The sequence below is a fragment of the Mirounga leonina genome, unplaced genomic scaffold, assembly GCF_011800145.1.
Source record: "Mirounga leonina isolate KUSES-001 unplaced genomic scaffold, KU_Mleo_1.0 Mir_154, whole genome shotgun sequence".
NCBI classification, from domain to species: Eukaryota; Metazoa; Chordata; class Mammalia; order Carnivora; family Phocidae; genus Mirounga; species Mirounga leonina.
The window spans coordinates 24,203,975-24,221,346 of record NW_023270389.1 but is presented as its reverse complement, the minus strand read 5'-3'; the positions used below and the strand labels follow the sequence as shown (position 1 = coordinate 24,221,346).

Sequence of the window (17,372 nt, the reverse complement as noted above, 5' to 3'; positions counted from 1 at the left end):
GTGAACCAAATACGTTTGCCCAGGCAGAGAGTGTGAGGTCCCTGAGAGATTTTGACAGATGATTTAGTACATTCTTCTGCCCCCCGGGCAATTCTTCAGTCTAATCATTTAAGAAAAAGGGCTGTCAGCTAACCTTTAAAATCTTTTCCAGAAGAGTACACCACAGCCTACCTTCCCATCTTGTTCCAGTGACCCAAACTATAAATGGTCAGTTCCTTCATCTGCAGAGCTTGAAACAGGATAAAAAAGGAGGCCTGATGAATGGAACTCCTATTTTTAATGCTGCCGCCACACCCTCTGTATGGTCCTTCTGGTCCTTCGCTGCATTTGAGTTCTCGGGCTTGAGGAAGGAAGAGGTCATTGATGAAACTCTCCAGGCGTTGGCTCAGGCTTCTGGGGTGTTCTTCCTGGTCCCCTCCCCTCATGACTTCTACCAGTCTTGGGATACTTTGTATTAAACATGGAAATCATGCAGTAGTTTCAACCAGCACCCATTTACCTGGCACCTACTCTATGCTTGGTTTTGTGCTAGGTTGTGAGCATATAATATAGAGATACGGAACAAGGTTTTGGCTTTCAAGGAGCTTCAGTGTATTAAAAGGGATGGACAGACTGCACAAGTACAGTGAAGGGCCATGGTGGACGGATATGAAAGCCTGGTGTTGAGAGAATGGTCTGACAGTGAGCGATGTGGCTGAGGCTGGTTGAGGTGGAAGATGGTGATTGTACCTAGTATTGACCGTGCACTTGGCAGTCTGTGAAGTGCCTTTCCATACTTTCATTTAGCTTCTGAATGGTGTGACAGCAGGGCAGGGTGATTTTAGGCCTTTTAAAAATTTTTGGTCTTTTTTGAAATATTTTATTTTGAGATAATTACACATCCATATGCAGTTGGAAGAAACAATAGATTACAAAACCCTTTACTTAGTTTCCCCCAATGGTTAAAATCTTTCAAAACTATAGTACAATGTCACAACGAGGACATTGACATTAACATTGATAAAGTCAAAATACAGAACAGCCTCATTACTCCTGGGATCGCTCATGTTGATCTTTTGTAGTCCTGTCTCCCCCCATGATCCCCTCATCCCACCTCCCTTAATCCTTAGTCCTTAACTCCTGGAGCCGCCAGTCTGTTCTCATGACTATATTCTATAGTTCTCATGACTGTAGAATATCATACATGGAATCATAGAGTAGCCTTTTAGGATTGACTTTTTCTCACTCAGAGTAATTCTCTAGGTTGTTGCGTGTATTACTAGTTCCTTCCTTTTTATTATTGGATAGAATCCCATGATAGGGATGTACATGGGTTTGCTAACCATTTACCCATTGAAGGACTGGGTTATTTCCAGTTGGGGGTTATTATGAATAAAGCCGCCATGAACATTCATGTATAGGTTTTTGTGTGAACATGTATTTTTTTTTAAAGTGGAGGCAGTTTTGTGTTTTTTTAATGGAAAGATTATGGATTAGAAGGTGGAAAATCTAGGTTTTCTTTCTCACTAGGAAGTGCTGGATATGTGTCCCTGAATTTATCATTTGCCTTCTTGAGTCTTGATTTCCTTGTCAATAAAATGTTACACTATATGTTCTGCCTACATCCCAGGCTTGTTGTGTAGATAAATTGAAATAATAATATGATAACAAATTTATAAATGGTAATAAAATATAAACATATAGAAGTGGGATAAGATGCCATCTCACTGTGTTTCTGTCCTTTATGTTCTGGGAGAAGATGAGCTGGAACCTTCCCTAGAGTAGTTCTTGAACTGCAATCTAGAGATGGCTCTTTTAGGTTATTTTTCTTTTTCTAATTGCTGTGTGTATGTATCTATCTATCTATCTATCATCTATCTATCTATCTTATATATCTTGGTTACCCATCCTTTGTTGCTGATACGGGTTACATATGCCTCTCCCAGAGTTGGCTTATCTTTGCACTTTTTACTGGATTCTCTGATGTATAAGAAGTTTTGTTGTAAGATATTCACATCTATCTATCTTTTTCTTTTGTTGTTTGGACTTTTTTTAACACACACATCCTTTCCTATCCTGGAATTATAAGGATATTCGCCTGTATTTCTTCTAACAGTTTTTAAGTTTTGTTTCTCACATATCTGCCTTGAATAAATGAGGAATTTATTTTTGTGAACGGTGAGGCAGGGACCTAACTATTTTAGATTCCATATGGCTAACCATTTGTTCTAGTTTCACTTATCTAAAGGGCCCATCTCTTTCCCCATTGATCTGTAATGTCACATTAGTGTGGATGTCGAGTTTGCACATATTTGTGGGCAAGATGAACCTTCTGTCATGCTGTAGTGGTATTAACACCGTCCCACCTGGGATGAGAACTTCTTTCACTTAGAAAAAATTTCCTAAGGCTTAAAACTACAATTTTAGCAAACTATGTTTTGAGAAATTTTCAGAGATGCCCAGGGGTCTTCTCTCTCATCGTGGGTTGGACAGCCGCGATACCCCTGTAGAAGCCAGGACCTAGCGGTAGGGGGGGCAGGCATTTGTCATCGTTAAAAGAATACATATTTTGTGATTGTCAGTATTTCCAAATACATCACCTGTGCCACAAATAATTTTTATGTAGGTTCCATGGGAGATTTAGAGGTGTCTAGAGTCTAGTCTGTATCCTCTACAATCATATAAGCCATGGAGAAAACAGCCAATATATACACAAAGAAATAAAAAAAAGAGAATGAAGCCACAGCAACACAAGAGATGACATCAGCCAGTGGATGACTGAAAATGAGTAATGTTGATAAGAACTTGAGGAATTCAGAGATGGAGAGGTGTGGGCCAGAGTGAATAAGCCCTTCACTGATGGAGTAGGCTTTGGCTGACTCCAGGCTGGGAGGGAAGAACAGAGTTGCTGTGCGCCCCCCTCAGTGCCCTTCCCACAGCCCCCACCGTGCCGACCAGTCCTGCCTCACTTCCTACACCAGAATGCAAGGATGGTTTTGTCCGTCCTCACACCCACCCCCAGCCCCTTTCCCCAGAAACACGCTCCCTACCAGAAAGACGCTTTTGAGTTCCTGAGGGCGGACAGCCTTTCATTTCACGTTCCCAGCATCCAGCACCATGTTGGCTTGTGGTCGGCACCCGGTAAATGTTTGCTGAGTGAGGGAGTGGCCTCCGGTTGGAGCAGAGGAGGCAGAGAGGCAGAGGAGGAGGATGGGGCTGGCTGGTTTGGGATGATCTTGAAGGTCGCCTGAGTCTGGATCCGTGCTGAGGCCGTGGAGGACAATAGGGGCAGTCTGATGGAGGCGTGGGGTGATTCAGTTGTGTTGCAGAGAGACTCCCCGCTTGCTCCAGGCTGGCGAGAGGGGCTTGCACCTGCCCACACAGTGGACGCTCGTCTGTGCTGGGCCCCTGCGGTGGGTGCTGCGAGCATGTTGCTAAATGTGACCAATTCATAGAGCCACCAGTGAGGGAAGCGCGATTCTCCATTAACTGAACTAGAAACTTGTGCTCAGGCCCCTGATCCGAGGGGACTGGGGACTCCAGTCCAGGTCTGTATGACTCCAAAGTCCGCTTGTTTCTTTACCCTTGGCCCGTGCTTGACCACACTAGAGTCCAGGGGTACTACTAAGACGGGGAGCTGAGCTGCAGAGGTGGGTGTGGGAACCAGGGGCGAGGGGGGAGTCAGGCGGGCCTGAGGTTCCTAGCTCCGGGCACAGGGAGAAGGCTGGTGGCGAAGGCAGAAATAGTTGTGGGGAAGTCAGGAGAAGATGCTGCGCTTGGCAAGCGAGTGAGGGTTATTTTAGACTCCTGAGTTTGAGGTGACAGTTCCATTCAAGGAGGAATTTCTTCAGGTAAGTGACAGTGCCAGTCCTTCCCCACACGCCCCCCCTTCATTAAATCTGTCATTTTCCTTTCTTCTAAATTGGGAATGTTGCAGAGAAACTGTGAGATAGATGGCACCTCGGTGTACAGGCCAAATACCTGACCTCGCTTGCAGCTTTTTTACATTTCAGTTTGAGAAATGTTCCCCCCTTCAGGGGGACTCACTGTTTGTGTTTGAGAATTAATAGCATTTTCTTTCCCCACACCCTGTAGGGGATGAGCCCTGGCTAAACAGGGAAAGGAAAAATTTGAGTTCTGAGCCTCTCTGCTCTGCTGATGAGCATCTCTCCTGCTCTGAGAAATACAGAAAAGTCGATTCAAGCCCCCACCCCACCCCCTCCACCCCCTAGCTCCCATGGTTGACAGAGAGCTGGCTAATGAACAAGTTATTTTAAAAAGCATCCCTGGGAGTGTGGGAGAGGCTGAGTTCGGCAAAACATGACTGGGTGATGCTGGTGCTGTTTCATTTCGAGGTGTGGAGGCAGGAGTGGCTAATCGCCTTAATTTGAATAACTTTGGGATGGTGCGATGGCTCCTGGATAGAGAGTTTGATTGGAGATTGTGATGTGGGATTTGTTTCCAGACGGGATCAAGCTAAAGCTATTTATAGGCAAATATATTTTAGATATTGGCAGGGGAACTGAATGTATTCCATCATCACCTCCAAAGGCTTTTGAATTTTTGGTGTTATTTCTATTCTGAACAGAATGGCCTGTGATTTACTGTCATTCAGTGTGTTGGATCCAAGGAGACTGGAGGAATTATTGTCCTCCTTTTTATTTTTTCTTTCTAAGTAACAGAGATTACCGACGGTTGGCTTGGGAATTTTAAGCCCCAGTTTGGTAGAACAAAACACCCAACTGGAGGTCTGAAGGCTTGAGTGCCAAACCCAGCTCTGACCCTTGCCATTAATTGCATGGCCCTGCATAATTCCTTAACCTCTCCTGGCCTCAGCTTCTTCAGATGAAAGATGACCATATAATACTTATAACTACGGGTTGCTGTGTTAAATGAGGTAACCATTTCATAAATGCTTTGTAAATGACGCGGCCCAAACAAATATAAACTAAGATTTTATTTGCTGCGACAGAAGAAGGTGGACAGTCTCTTGGAGTTTGTTTTCATGGGACTTAACCTGCATAACATTGACTCAAGGATGTTTGTTAAAGTGAATCACCTGTTGCTCTCTGGGCCGTACTTGAAAGGACATGCCATGCTATGGTGAACCCTGCTAGCACCACCCCAAGTTCAGGTTGCTCTTACACAATGTGGGTGAGATTTATGCACACACATTCTTCCCCCTTGGAAACAAAACAGCGACTTGGGCAGGGTAGGCATCAGGAAAGTGACTTAGCCAGCAAATATGTGATTAATAACATAGATTTGGCCTAAGTGTTAGTGTGAGCCTCTGTATACGGATGGGTAAATGATAAATAGCAAGTCTGCCAAGTAGAGCGTGTTGGGGAATCCACTGGGCTCTGTTTATGCTGGAAGCCTACTGTGCTAGGGCTGTAGTCGGTACCGAACTAAGGAAATTCATACCAGTCGACTATTTTGCCCTTACTGTTTTGTACATCTTTCTCGCCTGCTAAACTGTGAGCTCCTTGAAGGCAGGGACTGTCCCTGTGTACCTTTGCTTTCCTGGCATCTAGTGTGGTGCTTGGCACATACTAAATGTTTACTGGATTATTGGATGAAGGGATGAGACTCTGCGCTTTTCAGTTAGAGGGATTTTTGTGGAAGTCACAGATGTGTGGTTATTTGTGTGGTCATCTGATAACCTCTCAACTGTCGGCCCTCACCGAGGGGGAGAGACCATATTTATGCATAGCTGGGTCATGCCTGCTGCCTCCCCCTCCTTCATCTGCCTTGGCCTGACGGTGCAGTGTTGAGGGCTAACTAAACACTCTTCCCCACCGACTCTTTTCTAGAACTGTGCCCTCCCTCAGCCCCCAGCTGCCTTTGCCTGTCTTCCTAGGCTGGCAACTCCGCTCATTCTCCATCAGGCGGTCTTTCTCATATACAAGTCCAACGTCTTCATCACCTTCCTCCTTCCCAGCGCTTACCTAGCTCAAGAAACTCTTCTCAAACCCTTCTGGATGGCGTATTCCTGTTCATGCGTTAAAACCCACACGGAACACCCTCCTCCAATATGCCTTAAGCATGGCAGGAGAACTTGAAAAGGCAAAGACAACCTGAAAGGGGGAACAGCCCCTCTGTGCGGCTCGCAGTGAAATGAAAGCAGTAAAGCCCTAGTGCTGTCATGGTCTAAAGCTTCTAAAAGTGCCCCTAAGCCTCCTTTTGAATCACCAGAAGTTTCCCTTTACCTCCTCATCTTTCTCAAATGAAGTATCCTCTTTCTCAGATACCTTAAACAACAAAGCAAAACAAAACACTCCACACCTATTTCTCATTCAGTTTGGCGCGAGTGGATAGAGAATGGGATTTGGAGTTGGAAGAACAGCCTGGGAGTCGTGTTGCCACTGTACCTTTGTGACTTTGAAGCAGTTTCTAGGCTTTCTGTGCCTCAGTTTCCTCAGCCATTGGCAACATCACCGTTGTTCTCCCAAATACCACCTATCCAGTGTCATGGTGACGTTTACGTACATGAGAAACTCGGTAACAAAGCTAACAAAGCACCACACACACGTTAGATATTTCTGGTGTTATCCCAGTTTTCTAGATCAGGTTTCATTTGCACACACTCGCTATTTCAATGACATTATGGGCTGAGTGGGTTTTCTACCCACCTGAGAACTGAAACTGGTGAAATGTGTTTGAAATTACAAATAATCTTATGTAACATATTCTGTTGGTAAATTAATTGAGAGCGGTCTCTAGATTGTTAGGTGTGGATGACAGGAATTCTGTTTTATACTTCTTTGGTACCCATCGCTGGGTGTTTAACACAGTGCCGGCATTTGCAGGTGATTGTGACGTACTGTTGTTGATTGTTTGAAAAGCCATCTTAATCATGACCCAGAATCATTCTTATTTACAGCAATCTAAGTGTCTTGACCTAATGTTAAGTGAAATTTATTTTAGAGCTGAGAATGGAACATTGGAGGCCCCTATAGATCTGTTTCGGTATCGCAAAGTTCAAAATTGGATAAATTCGAGTAAAGAAAATCAAATCTGCCTGCAAAGTGTTGTACAAAAGAATGGCATGTGTCTGCCAGTACTTATCAGGGCTTTTTTTTTTTTCTTTTTATTTATTTTTTATTTTATTTGTTTTTTTCAAGTGGGCTCTGTGCCCAGCGTGGAGCCCAATGCGGGGCTTGAACTGAGGAACCTGAGATCGAGACCTGAGCTGAGATTAAGAGTTGGATGCTCAACTGACTGAGCACCAGGTGCCCCCTCCCCCCTTTTTCTTTCTAAAGATGACATTCCTTCTCAATTAACCCAGGGAGTCATTTTCCCACCTCTTATCTTTCTGGGGTGTTTTAGAAAAAAGACTTACCAAGTGTGAGCACCTGGAAGCATGGAGTTTATTAATCAGCTTAAAACCAGTTTTCCTTCAAGTAGGTGATCTTAAAGGCGACCATTGTACTTTTGTCCACAGGAAACAACTCAGGTTTAGTCCTGCCCTTGTAAGTGGTTGAAAGGCAGGGTTGACATCAGGCAGAAGCCCGGTGTTTGCCGAACGATAGGATGAAGGTATGAAGGAAGGCTGTTGAATACGCTGTTCGGGAGAGTTAAGAGAAGAGAATGCTTTTTTAGGAAGGGCATGGGTGGGCTTCTGCAGGGAGGTAATGGAGGCATAGGATCTTCCAGCCCTTGTTCTTTTTTAGAAAAGCTTCCTAAATGTGTGCCAGGGTTGTATAATTGAACGTATTCTTGGTTAAGTTCCTTTTGTCTTATCTTGCAAGCATATCACTATGCATACTTAAATCATTAACAACTCATTAAAACTCTTTTCGCCATTTTCCTTTTCTACCAAGCTGAAGCGTGGGTGTGGTGGAAACCTGCGCTGGCCTGCTTGGCGGACGCTCCTGAGCACCTGAGCAGCTCTCAGCATTTTGGCTGTCAGAAAGGCCACTGAATCAACAGCCTATTGCAGAGGGAGTCTGATCACTGCGGATCCTTGAAAAGAAGAGCTGGGTGGCCACGGGAAGGGGAGGGATAGTCAAGGATGGCTCTCTTCAGCCTGAAGGGCTCTTCAGTAATGAGCACCTTGACTCTCTCTTTATGCAACATCCCCTCCCTGCACCCTTAGAGACTGTATTTGTACTTGTGTTGTTTCCCCCCCCCTCACCTTCTTTCAGGAATTCTATAGCTTGTTTCTTTCAGAGTCTCAAAGCGCTCTTAGTTCTGTTAACTCATTTGTCCTCTGTGGGGCCGGGATTGAAGGCGTTGGAGATGCTTTCCTGGCCTTGGGGTTAGTGTCCCGCAGACATTACAATAGGTATTGCGGTGCTGTTAGTTCCTTGTTGTCTAATTTATAGATACATACGTAGGTATATATGTTGTGTATAAATACATATACACACGTGTATGCATCTTACCTTATTCCAAACAAAAGGGTGAAGGTGTCACAGTTTAGTGTCTCCTAAAAGAAAATTTTAAGTATTAGTAATTTTCTGTATTTTCAGTATCTTACTTAAGTCTTGTAAGTAAAGAAAGAAAGAAAAGACTTTCTGCTTCTGACTTGAGTTGTTGAGCTATTTGTCCCTTGGTAAGCTGATCAATTGCCACTTGGATTGTGAGAAAGATGTGCAATCAATCAAAATATTTCTGCTACATTGGCATGCTTTGTAATGGAAATGAAAATGACAACATGTTTTTGTCAGCTCAAATGAATAGGTTTCCTTCAGATCGATGCCAGAGTTGGTGTTATAGATATCTCAGACTATGAATGTCGATGATTAATTAGGGAAATGCCTGATGGAGGCACATGATCTCACCTCCCATCCTATAGATATATTTCCCTGCTGGTAAAGTGTTTGCCAGTGTTGGCCTTTCTCTTGAGCATAGGCATGACCCAGGACACTGTCTCTGTGGGGCCTACCAGAGGGCTTTACCCGATCTTAAAAGACCTTCAGTTCAGTTTGTATAAAAAATATTCATTCATTCATTTTTTTCATTCAGGTAGCTGGCATGTAGTGATGCAGGTCCACTGTGTGCCAGGCTCTGGCCTGGTGCTAGAGATAGAGTGATCAACAAGATGGAACAGCTCTGCTTTTGGGGAGCTGTCATCTTAGTGGGCGAAATAAATCCACAGTAAACAGATACATGGAGCAGTGAAATACAGGAAGTTGAGTGTAGTGAAGGAAATAAAAAAAATAAGGTGGTGTGCTCAGAGTGGCTGGTGGGGGCAGGGCGTTGCTTACTTAACCCAGGTGTGGTCCGAGAAAGCCTGTTGGAGGTGACATCTGAGCTGCCCGGGGGGATGGGAAGAAAGAGAAAAAGGCAGGTCTGGGGGCTGAGGGAGCAGCAGGTGCTAAGGTCTGAAGGTGCACAGAGTTGTGCATGTGTGAGGAACAGAAAGAAGGTCTGTGTGATCCGAAGGCAGAGAGCAGGCTGGAGAGGGTCTGGAGGAAGGTGGAACTGGGCAGGCAAGGTCAGGCCACATGGAGCCTAGAGAGCATGGCCCCGACTCTGCGTTTGATTCCCAGTGCAGTGGGAAGCCACTGGAGGGCAATAAGCTGGGGAGTAACACATCTGATTTTTTTTTTTTTTTAAAGATCACACTGCTTGCTGTGGGGAAAATAGATGTTAGTGGGTAAAAAGTGGAAGGAAGGGTGCCAGTTACAAGACTCTTGGCAGGAATCAAGTGAGAGATGATGGTGGCCTTGACTAGACCAAGAGACTTGTTTCCTGTCTTCACCAGGTGAAACCAGAGTGAGTGGTATTCTTAAGATAGGGATTTAAAAGGAGCATCTGCAAGGAAGAATGGCAGGGTGTGTATGGAACTCTGATTTCCATTAGGCAAGACCTGTAACGCACCTTTCCGTGGGACAGAGTTACTGCTCACAGCACAGACTCTAGAGGATGATAAGGCAGGCTTGTGGATAAGACCTGAGCTCTGCAGGCCCACTTGAACTTCTTTGTTTGCCCACTTGAACTTATCTGGAAGAGTTTCAAGCTTTAGTTCTTTATTTGCCTGAGGCTGGGTAGAAAACCAGCTAGTGGGCTTGATCTGGGGGCTGTTGTCAGGGCCCCTGTGTGAGGATGGGCTGAAGACATCTCTTCCACTGTTAGCCTGACCTATTTAAAAATGGGCTCTTCCCTCATCTTACTCAAAAGTGCTATTTGCTTATTTATACTGTAGTGTGAGATCACTTTTGTTTCCCATAAGAGCTGTGGATAAGGGTCTAAGGCTACTAGACGCCATTGTGGGAAGGAGAGGATCTTAGGGAAAGTGAGTATATATTGGGGGAGGGGGGCGGTTGTGGAGGGGTTGAAGCACCTGCATTGGAACCTACCTAACAGTTTTGCTTAGCCTTGAACTCTCGTCCTCTCAGAGAATTAATTTCCTAGTGTTTTTTTAAATGAAGGAGTTGGATTAGATCATCTCAGTCCCTTTAAGCTAACCCTTCCAGCTGGATAGAGTTGTACCTAACTGCCCAGGCTTCTGTGTTTTTTCCCCATTTTGTCCTTCTATGAGGAGCTCTCTGTGGCAATGCGGAAAATGCTAACTCACTAGTTTCCCCAGAAAGGGAAGAGTCCGCAGTTTCAGAATGGTATCAGCCCTGGCGTCTGCGTTCTGGTCAAGCAGCTGTGTTCAGAGGCTGTACTCCTCTGTCAGGGTACTTATCTATGGGGGCCAGAAGGGCCTGTGCACCCACAGTAAGTCACATTTACACAGTGAAGAGGTGGGCAAGCAGAGAGCCAGGAGCACGCAGAAAGAATTCTCAGGTCAAGGTTTTCCAGGGCAAAGATTTCTGAACCATTAGCAATTAAATAGATCAGAATTTCCCCTCCATGCCTTAAGATCAGCAGGAAATGTACAGCAAGGGATGTCCCAAGTGTTGTAGAACAAACATTAACTACAAGTACCTTATATTTGTTTAGCATCTTGTGCTTTGTGACGTAAATTCACATATATGATGTCATTTGACCTTAAAAATCCTGTGAAGTAAGCAAGGCAAAAATGATTAACCATGTTTAACAGATGGGAAAACTGAGGCATTAGGTAGACTAAGTGGCTTGTCCAAGGTCACACAGTTAACAAGGACAGAATTAGAATTTAGAATGCAGATTTTTTAATTTTTAAAACTTTATTGAGGTGTAATTTATATAATGTAAAATGCACCTATTTTAAACTTACAGTCCAGTGAGTTCTGACCAGTGTATACACTTGTATAACCACAGTCATAATCAGTATATTGAACATTTCTATACCCCAAAAGTTCCTTCGTGTTCTTTTGCATTAACAACCCCCCGCCCCGCCCCCAACGCCAAGATCTTTTGATGTGTAGTTCAATGCTCTTTTGCTGTTCTACGCTCTGATTTGACAGCCGTTTCAGCTCTATCCTTTTAGGGAGAATACTGGCAGGCACGGAGCCAGCCAGCCTCATCATATTGAGTTATGAGAATGAATGGGAAGCTAGTGGGTTGGTTACTCCATTGTTAGTTCCTTCCTTCCCTTCTTTTACCAGCTCCAGGCTATAGAAAGATAGTGTGGGTTCTCCTTGCCAGGAGAGCTTGACGAACCGGATGCTCGCTCACCTGTCTGTACTGGCTTCCCTGTAGTCTACAAGGGGCAGGCGGGAGGTGCTGGGCTACCGGAGGGGACGACCTCTAGAGGAGGCCCTACTCCTGCATCATCTGCTCGGTCTCCTCCTTGGAAACCAGTCCTCTGCTGCTTAATTGCAATTCCCTAAGGCCTTAACCAGTCCGAACCCCATATCTGAGGACTAAATCCCGAAGGTGTTGAAGATCCCAGCTCTGAAAAATGAGCAAGCCCTGGATTTTGTAGCTGGGGGGAGGGGGGGGGGGGGAGGAGTCCTGGATAGAGCCACCCGTTTGCACCTGAGTTAGGTTCTGAGGAGAGACACTTCCCAACATGTTGTTCCCAAGTCCTGGATTTTGACCACAGTGTCCAGCACATTCCAGAGGGTTAAGGTTTCTGGCCAGGTGTTGTGTGGCATCCAGCAAAAAAAGGAAAGGAGCCTGATCTCAGGGTTGTGAGTTTGAGCCCCACATTTGGGCTCCACACTGAGCATGGAGCCTACTTAAGGTTCTCTCTCTCCCTCTCCCTGTGCCCCGCACCCCTGCCCTGTTCGTGCGTGCTCTCTCTCTCTAAAAAGAGGGGGAGGAGAATGAGCCTGATCCCTTTCATAGCTGGCTTTGCCCCCAGACCAGCCGAATAGAAGATGGTGCCCTAGCCAAGCCCCTAGAGTGGCCACGGGAGATGACTCAGAATGCGGTCTCTGCTTTTCTTGGTGACATTGCTCCCATTTAGGCCACTCGGTTTGGGGACAGCCCATGTGCTACTAGCACTCATAATAATCGCTTTCATTTGTTTTGGGCTATGTGAATTTACGGGGCCCTTTCATATCCATTATCTTCTCGTTCTTCCCAAGAAGTCTGGTACCTTCTGTGAGGGTAAAAGCCTCATCTCATGTGACCTAGGACAGCTGCAAGGACAGAACAGACTCGGATTTCTCTCCTGCCAAAGCTCATCTTAAATCTGGGGCCCTGCCGTATTGATTTTCTCCTAGTTATCTTTGCAAATTTCACCGGCTTTGCTGAAGCGGGGGAGAAAAATCACCAGGCTGCATGCTTGAGCTTTAGGTTTCTCCTTAGCTGGCAACCCCAGCCAGAGAAAATTCTTTTTTAAAGAATTGAGTCCCAGGCACTGGTTTGGCCCTGTACTCTCTTACGTCTGGCTCTCAACACCTGGTGGCCACCCTCGCCTCCATCTTCCGTGTGCTGCCTACCTCAGCTCAGTGAGTCCCCTGGTCACTGCCTTCTTTCCCCTTGCAGGGGCCTCTTGCACTGTGTGGGCTCAGAAAACAGTGGGCTTCCTGTGTTTTGTCTACCAGCAAAACTGGTTACCCAAAGGCCCATGTTGACAGTGCCACGTGTCTGGTTCCAGTGTGCTGTGGGAAGACACAATGTGAGGAACAAAGACCTAGTTGAAACCCCAAGGGTGGACATTTGAGGTGGTTGCACAGAGATGGGGGTCAAAGGGCTGCTCGTGTCTGCGGGGAGAGGGACAGTTCCAATTTTGCAGAGGTTACAGGCCATAGCAATGCTGTCTCTTGCATTTCCCATTGGAGTTAGGTTTTTAAAGGTCCATGGAGGTTTTGTTTCTTTTCATGCCCCAAGAGAGCTTTCCATAGCAATGAAAGAAATGCCGGAAATGGGTAGGATTACGGACAGCACAAGAAACAAAAGGACTGTATTTTAAAAGGAAACTTAGTGGAGATGTTCGGTGGGTGCTGCTGGTTCCCTGGGAAGATCTTGGATTTATTTGACGATTCCCATCTTTCACTTTGGCTTCATGTATACACTCTTTTGGGAACTAGGGAGGGGAATAATACCCTCCCTAAGGATCTGTGGCTGAGCTCCCAGTCCCCAGGACCAAATGAAGTTGCCACAGCTAGAAGCAAATTGGCTCCGCGCTCCCCGCAGAACTCTGAGCCTTGTGGTTATTTCCTGTCTTTTCCCCCCAGTATTTTCCTCTTCTCAGCCCTCGTCGTCCCTTTGCCACGGGAAGTCTCAGCTGCCTCCTCCCCAGCTTTACCTGGGCCCAGATGGACTTCTGCTTCCTTCCCTTTTTCCTTATCTACCTTGTCACTTCTCCGTCGGAGACTCCCTGGGAGGGAAGCAGCGTTTTGTTTTGTCACCCGCCTCCTGGAAGGGCTGCACCCTAGCAGGACAGATGGCTGCCTGGGCTATTTTTAACTGTCTCTAGGGAAGAAGATTCCACAACCTATTTTGGAACCTGTTCCCCTGATTGACAGCTCTCAAATTAGGAGTTTCTTGATGATACCTGACTTAAAATTCAACAGCTGTCATTGAAGCTCTTTTTTTTTTTTTTAATTTTATTCCTTTGGAAGGAGAGAAATCCTGGAGGTCATCTAGGCTTACCCCAAATGAAGACAAGGCGACACACAGATTTTCTGACTTCAAATTGAAATGGAAAATAGCTCCTCATCCTCTCCCATCAGTTTTGGGATCTGCCTTTGAAAGCACACATTTGGGGGCCATTCTGTGAGACTCCATTTAATTTTCTCGGGGGGAAAAACAAGTGATACTGGAGCTGGAAATTGGAGATGGAGAATGCAAGGCATTAACTGCCTTCCTCTGTTTTGTTTCTAGGGAGAAAGTTAAATGATGCTTATAGAATTACCTTGCCTCTGTTGGCAGAGAGAGTAAAAATAAACACGGCTTACAATATACAAAGGCTCCCCCAGTGCTTTTCCCTCTCCTCCTACCAATCTCTTGTCTTTAAAGTGCAAAAAAAAAAAAAAAAAAAAAAAAAAAAAGTGGTATTTTTCCCTTTCCATCAGTGGGATTCTCTATATGTTAAATATCTCTTTAAGGATATCGTCTGGTGAGGGGCACCTGGGTGGCTCAGTAGTTAAGCGTCTGCCTTCGGCTCAGGTCACGATCCCAGGGTCCTGGGATCGAGCCCCGCATCAGGCTCCCTGCTCAGCGGGAAGCCTGCTTCTCCCTCTCCCACTCCCCCTGCTTGTGTTCCCTCTCTCACTGTGTCTCTCTGTCATATAAATAAATAAAATCTTAAAAAAAAAAAAGGATATCGTCAGGTGGCTGAAACGCTGCTGAAGCCTTCCTTTTCCCTTGCTCTGTGCTGCTACAGACTGCACTTGACAGGAGGCCCCGCACAGCCTCCCCTGACAGATTGCATCTCCATGGCATAAAGTTCCGGCGGGAAGCTAATGATGTTGCTTCAGTTTCAGTGCCTGGAATTGTCATGTGGCATAGAAATCCAGCGTTCTATGCAAATAAACAGAAACGTACTAGACTGGTGATCAAGGGCGCTTGGGAAGGGATCTCACTCCTTGACACTCCTTGATACTTGGTACTGGTGCCTTTTCTCCATAAAGCATCAGCTGAGACATTGTCTCCTTGAGGAGCTGGCATCTCAGGCCGGGTTGGAACATCAGGCGTTGAATCAACCAATGGGCTGTGTCCAGACCTGTGGCCAAAGCTGAGCTGGCCTTGGGGGGGGCATCCCTCCTCTCTCGGCCCATGCTTCAGACTACGAGTAGTCTGTGTGGCTCATGCTTACGAGAATTAGCATCTCGGGCTCTGGAAATAAGGCTAACATTCAGTATTCCACCCACACGTTTTCTGTATGGGAGGTATTTAACAGGTCTGTTCTATAAAGTCCCAGGCCAACTTTTCTGCTCCCTAGTTAGATTGGACCAAGGGAACATATACTCATTTGGCTATCGACCTAAGAGAAACAAGCAGGTATAGAGGGAGCACCTTCTTAATCTGGGGCAATTGGACGTGTAGTTTGGTCAGTTGATCTCTAAAGTCAGTTAAATCAGAGAATCTTAGAAAGGAAATTGATACAGTCCCTGAGCATTTTAACCTAAAAGTATATAAATGTACATACATTTCCAAATCTCTTGATGTGGGCGGGGGCTTTTTCTTGGAGTGTGGGTATTCTGAGTGGAGTTCTTCTGACTTTCATTCATAAAGTACATCCTTAACACATTACCTGTGACTTCCAGTTTTAGTTACTTTAAGTGAAGTGAGTTCTTAAATACATTTGAGAAATATAATGCATAGTATTTGCAGTTTTCTTTTTTTTTTTTTTAAAGATTTTATTTATTTAACAGAGAGAGAGAGAGATAGGGAGAGCAGGAACACAAGCAGGGGGAGTGGGAGAGGGAGAAGCAGGCTTCCTGCTGACCAGGGAGCCCGATGCAGGGCTGGATGTGGGGCTCAATCCCAGGACCCTGGGATCATGACCTGAGCTGAAGGCAGATGCTTAACGAATGAGCCACCCAGGCACCCTTATTTCCAGTTTTCTTAAGCTCCACCACTCCAGTTTTTTTTATCATTGCCTTGCCCACACCTAATTAATCTATCAACAGTTTGTTTTCGGCAACTTGTCTTCATCAAGTCTTTCCAAAGCATTCAACTGGTTTTTCATAGAGACACTTTTTTGTACCTCTATTTAATAAGTTTATGTCATAACTTAATATGTAATTAAAGTGATAAGTAATGTCTGTTATGAACAGACGACTGACCCTGGGGAAGCAGCCAGCCTGGCTGACGGGAGCAGGAGGGAGCAGGTACACGGGGAAAGAGGCTGCCAGCAGCCGGCCGTGCAGTGCCTGGCTCCTAGGAGGTTGCTGCAAAATGTTAAAAAGGCGTATCTGTGTGTGTAGTGTATGCTTAGTGTAGTGTGTATACATGTTGGGTACCAGACAGCTCTTTCTTGATAAATGGATCTGTGGGTGTATCACTGTACATATTGTACTCCAAATCCAAATAAGAATCTTTAGAATAGCTGTTGTTTAGGGTTTTCTTGTCATACTAGTTTTTTCTGTTTGCCTGAGAAACTGAAAATTGACTGTGCAATGTTTATACTTGGTTAGAATGACATGCCTTTTAGGAAGAGTTTTCTTTTCTCTTTCTTTTTTTGTTTTGTTTTGTTTTTTTTTAGGGAGATAGTTTCTTAATAATAAGTATACCTCATTTTTGGAATAATAAAAATAATATCAATAATAACTACCTTATTGAGTTCTACCAATGTGCCAGGCACTGTGTTAAGTGTGTATGATCCCAGTTAATCTGCCCCACCCTGAACGAAGATACAATGAAGCACGTTGTTGTTATTCCTCCTGAGGGTCAAGGAGTGTCAAGGAGTGGGGGGCGGAGGGGGCTGGTGAGGATGTGGGAGAAAGCCTCATCTTTGAACAGTTGAGTAACGAGTAGTTTGTTTTCAGAGTGCTGCTTTTTATTTTAGGGATCGTGGGTCCGTTTGGGCAGGGTGAAAGGAGCCCTTGAATCTAGAGGCTGCCTGGAGGGAGAAACTGATACTTGCTTTTGGCTTTCTGGGAACCCGAGTTGTGCAGTGTTTGAATAGCTTCTGGTAGGTGGTGAGGTGAAGCCAAAGTGGCAGTGAAAACAAGCTACTGCGGGATATTAGATCCTGCCTGTCCCTTTCCTCCTGGGTCCCTCACTTGTTGGAGGGCCCTTCTGAACTCTCTTGTTCTCGTCGTCTGGATGTGTGCGAACAAGCTGCTTGCGGGTGCCAATCCAGACAGCAGTGTGGGTCCCCGGGGCCTGGGCTGGGAGCTGGGCAGGAGGGGAGGGGCTCCGTTTTGGAGCAGTGATGACAAAAGTAATTTTCTGAGCTGTTGGCATGACATTGGCTCTGAGCTGAACTTGAGAGAGAGTTGTGGTCTTTTTGTCTTTCCACACGTAGGGGATCCAGAAGATACCACAAACCTTGTCTTGACAAATTCACTCGGAGACAGAAATGATTCTGAAAAAGCACACGAGTCTGTGGGCCCCTTGTTCCAGAGGGTGGGGACAGCAGCAAGGGCAACAAACAAACAAAGACACCCAGGGGC

At 45.5% G+C, this 17,372-nt stretch overlaps 1 protein-coding gene across 9 annotated transcripts in view; it reads left to right on the top strand.

Annotated features, from left to right (window-relative positions):
* The window catches only part of SRGAP2 (SLIT-ROBO Rho GTPase activating protein 2), a 224,611-nt gene that overhangs the window by 14,599 nt on the left and 192,640 nt on the right, over nt 1–17,372 (top strand). The window lies entirely within an intron of this gene.